The sequence below is a fragment of the Arachis ipaensis genome, chromosome B8, assembly GCF_059453495.1.
Source record: "Arachis ipaensis isolate K30076 ecotype BB chromosome B8, ASM5945349v1, whole genome shotgun sequence".
NCBI lineage: Eukaryota > Viridiplantae > Streptophyta > Magnoliopsida > Fabales > Fabaceae > Arachis > Arachis ipaensis.
In genome coordinates, this window is record NC_142443.1 from 77,650,563 (window position 1) to 77,655,288 (window position 4,726).

Sequence of the window (4,726 nt, forward strand, 5' to 3'; positions counted from 1 at the left end):
CGAGTTGTTCCCTGCTGGGAGGATGGACCTCCTTACAATTTTGAACCACCCTTTTGCTTCCGGAGTGAGGTCTACTCTCTTGATGAACCTTGGTCTCCTATCCGCATATCTTTCCTAGTCAGCTCCGGGTACACAAATGTCTTGCACAATCTGGTCATGATTGGGGCTGTTGTCCATTCTTGAATGATAACTCTCTTCTTCAAATGGTATGGACCGTAGCTTTTGAAGGTTGGGGCCTTGGTTTTGTCTTCTCTAACCACATTTGCATAGAACTCTTTGATGAGGTTTGCATTGATCATTCCCTCTAGATTCGTGAGCCTTTGCCACCCTCTTTGTTCAATTTTCTCCCAAATCTGTGGGCATTCGTCTTCATTGATTTGGAAGGTTAACTCGGGTAGTATCTTTTTGAGCTTTATCCGCTCAAATTCTTGTTCATGGAACGCAGTTTTGAATCTCTTCTCATCGAAAGGAATGCTCTCCATTGGTTCCTTCCTCTTTTGCCTCTTGGAGCTTGATGATGCCATGAACTTGAGTTGCTGTGTGAGGAGATTGGAAGGTACGGATAGATGAGAAATTTGGTTGGTTAGAACGAGGTGTGATGAAGGAATTTTGGATGCCAGAAGTGTGAAGTGTGGAGAGTGGGAATTCGAGTGTGAGGGGTAAGTACGACTAGGACTCACTTATATAGGGAGATGATGAGGGGATGAAAGGTATGGATTGATGTGGAGGTTGTTGGATAGACGGATGGGGTTTTGCAGAGCATGAGCACAAGGATCCTCATCTTTATGAGGGCTATTGGTTCGGTCTTCAAGGGTCTCCTTTCTTCAATGTTGCATGGCAACATTTTCCAATACATCCCCCTTTGGGACACGTGTGTTGTATCCTCCTTTTGTGGTGTCTAAACCTTCTTCATTTAATTGTCCAATCAATCCTCTTCAATGCTCCTTTCCTTTTCCCTATAAAAATAAAATAAAAAAATCAATATCATAAAAAAAAATTTAAACTTTACAGCTAGAATAATAAGGAAAAAGAATTAGATTGTTTATTCATGAATACCAACTAACTAACTAACTGTGCATCCTTATATGCATATTCGTGGCACCTTGGGTGACACCAAACTTAGTTTGGAGCATTGTGATGAAAAAGTCTTTGTTCAAAGCTCCAAGACTAGCATGCTCTGAGTTGCATTCATGCTTTCTTAGCATGCTTTGAACACCAAACTTGTTCTTCACTATATACTACATAACAAGGATTTCACCAAGTGTTAGTCAAGTTTGGGTTGGAATTCATAAAAATTGACTTATTAACTATTTTCTAAAAGCATATAAAACATGGGTTGCCTCCCATGAAGCGCTTCTTTAGAGTCACTAGCTTGACGTTTCACCTTCATCAGGGAGGTCGATAGTGCTTCAAGTCTTCTCCTCTGGTAGTAGACCTATATCCAGTAGTTGTATCAATGATCTCTACATGTTCCAAGGAGAGAACTCTGTTGATAGCGAAGACCTTAGGTAGCTGAGATGGCACAGTGGGGAGATCAGGGGGGATATCTGGGAAGTAAGCTGAGATCACTTTATCCCCTGGAGAGAAGTCCTCTGTAGGGATCTTTTTGTTCCTCCACCTCCTTGGTACCTTCTTCTTTGTTCCTTGTGATGTTGTCTTACTCTTTGTGGCCTCTTCTTCTAAAGGAATTTTGATGTTGTCTTCACATGCCTCTGGTGGTTTAGGTTCCTCCAGCTTTTCCTTGAGCTGTGAAAGCTGCTTGTTTCCTTGTCCATCAACCAAGGGAATCTCCGGATGAGCTTGTTGTTCTTCAGTACTCATCTCTTCCTTCAGTATCTCACTGTGATCCTTCCTTGGTTCCTTGTTCTCTTGATCTGCTTCTTGTGAGTGTTTGAAAATAGTGAAGGCGAGTTGTTCATCATGGATCCTCAAAATTAGCTCCCTTCACTCCACATCTATGAGTGCTCTGGCTGTAGCTAGGAATGGTCTTCCCAATATGATTGGATGAGTGTGACTCTCTTCCATGTCCAATATGACAAAGTCTGTTGGGAGGAAGTATTTCCCAACCTTTACCAACACATTTTCCACCACTCCTATTGCTTGTTTTTCAGTTTTGTCAGCCAGCCTGATGACTACATCTGTGGGCATTATCTCATTGATCTGCAGCCTCTTCACAAGGGCCAAGGGCATTAAGTTGATGCTTGCTCCCAAATCGCAGAGTACTCTATCAAACATTATTTCTCCTATGGAACAGGGTATGTGAAAACTCCCTGGGTCCTTTCTTTTTGTAAGCAACTCTGGTTGAATGAGGGCGCTGCTCTCCTTGTTCATCACTATAGTTTGGCCTCCCTTGAGTGAGCTTTTCCTGGGAAGCAGTTCCTTCATATACTTGATGTATGCAGGCATTTGTTGGATGGTCTTGATGAATGGTATGTTTACATGCAGAGATGCAAACAAGTCAAGAAATCTTGAGTATATTCTCTTCTCCACAGCACCATTGAGTAGTTGGGGAAAGGGTGCATAGAGTCTCAGCAGCTCTTGTTGTGAGATTTTTGGTTCTTGGTGATCTTTTTCCTTCTCCTCTGCTGAGGTATCTCCAGGTTGTTCTGACGGCTTGTTTGGCTTGTCCTCAGTCTCCTTATCACTTATAGTGACCATCTTGCAATCTTCCCATCTTACTTTCTTTGTTTCTCCTCTCGGATTTTTTTCTGTGTCACTTGGGAATCCATCTGTAGGTTTGGGAATCTGCTCAGAGAGATACCCTACTTGAGATTCCAACCTCTTGATGGTGTCTCCCTGGTTTTTAAAATTTGCTCGCACTTCCTCCTTGAACGCCTTGTTGTCTTGAATCTCTTTGCCTATGCCTTCAAGTAGATTCTCAATCCTTGAGAGTCTGTTATCAAATGATGGGTGATTGGGATTAGAAGTGGAAGGATGAGGAATGTTATTTTGGTTTTGATATGGATGTGGAGAGGTATTGTTATGGTGGTGTTGATATGTTCTCTGTGTGAATTGTTGGTGAGCTGCATTGTTGTTGGGGTTGTGACGTCTCTGATCTTCGCCTTGATCTTGTTGATTCCCCCACCCAAAGTTTGGGTGATTCCTCCATCCAGGGTTGTAGGTCTTGGAGTATGGATCACGGTTTTGCCTAGGTGAATTCCCAATGTAGTTGGCTTGCTCCTGACTACCCTCTGCTTCTTCTTTCACTCCTTCTTGGGTTGCTGATGAAGTGGTGATTGCTGCTACTTGGTTCCTCTCCATCTTCTTGGTGAGGTCAGCCAGCTGCTTAGTAATGAGCTTATTTTGGGCCAGCAGAGCATCTACATTGTTTAGCTCTATCACTCCTCTAGTGTTCCCTCTTTCAGAAGCATAGAAATAGTCATTTTCTGCTACAGTTTCAATGACGTCTATGGCCTTCTCAATGGTCTTCTTCTTGTTCAGAGATCCTCCGGATGAGTGGTCTACTACTTTCTTTGATTCATAAGAAAGGCCTTCATAGAAAATGTGTAGCTGCACCCATTCATTGAACATATCTGGTGGACACCTCCTTGTCAGGTCCTTAAACCTCTCCCATGCTTCATATAGAGTCTCACCATCTTGTTGCCTGAAAGTTTGGACCTCAGCTCTCAGCCTGTTGATTCTTTAAGGAGGATAGAATCTGGCTAAAAATTTGTTCACCACATCTTCCCAAGTTGTCAAACTCTCCTTCGGAAAAGACTCCAGCCACTTGGCTGCCTTATCCTTGAGTGAGAATGGAAATAAGAGCAGTCTATAGGCGTCAGGATGAACACCATTAGACTTCACCGTGTCACATATCCTCAGGAAGGTGGTTAGATGTTGATTGGGGTCTTCTTGGACTCCTCCTCCAAATGAACAGTTGTTCTGAACAAGGGTGATGAGCTGCGGTTTTAGTTCAAAATTATTGGCATGGATGGTCGAATTTTGAATGCTACTTCCACAGTTTCCTGGGTTTGGATTGATGTAAGAGCCTAAAACTCTTCTCTCCTCCCCAGCATGATTTGCTCGACCTTCTCTGCCATGGTTGTGAGCCTCTTCTTCATAATGGTTTTCCATGTTTTCTTCCATGTTTGGTTCAAAGTATTCCTCCTCTTCCTCGGCACCCACTACTCGTTTTTCTCTTGCTTCCCTTCTTAATCTAAGGAAGGTCCTCTCAGGTTCTGAATCGAAGGAAGTTGAAGCCCCGCTTCTTCTCCCTGTCATACAACCAACAAAGCACAAGCAAGGAAAATAAATGCAGGAAGTATTTCTGTCAGAATTACTGTTAGTGTGAGTGATGCAATATGTCAAACAGTTAGTGGGTCAGTGAACTGAATTGTAAATAACTAACAAAACGAAAAAGTAGGGGGAGGGGAAGAAATTAACTAAAACTGAAAGTAAATTACTCAAATAGAAAATTAAATCAAAAAAACTAAAAATGCTCAATCTAGTTATCCTCCAATTTAATCATTGTTGATTCAAAATCAATCCCCGGCAACGGCGCCATAAACTTGATACGCGTGTAGAACCTATGCACAATTACTCAAGAGGGGGGGTGAATTGAGTATTGCAACAACAATGAATCTTTTTGCGAAAGTTAAAGACAATATACAAAAGTGTTATTGTACTAGTATTTTTCCAAGAGCTTAACTCAATTGCTAAGCATTTATAAGGAGCTTTTACTTTCCAATAGACACCGACTCAAATAAATTGATCAAGCTTTTCACCA

General features: G+C 42.1%; 1 non-coding gene across 1 annotated transcript; it reads left to right on the top strand.

The window, feature by feature from the left end:
• The first annotated feature begins 3,526 nt into the window (after nt 1-3,526).
• Nucleotides 3,527-3,633, top strand: LOC148548516 (small nucleolar RNA R71). The gene has a single exon (XR_015898035.1). It is a non-coding gene; the product is annotated as a small nucleolar RNA R71 (small nucleolar RNA).
• Nucleotides 3,634-4,726: the final 1,093 nt, after the last annotated feature.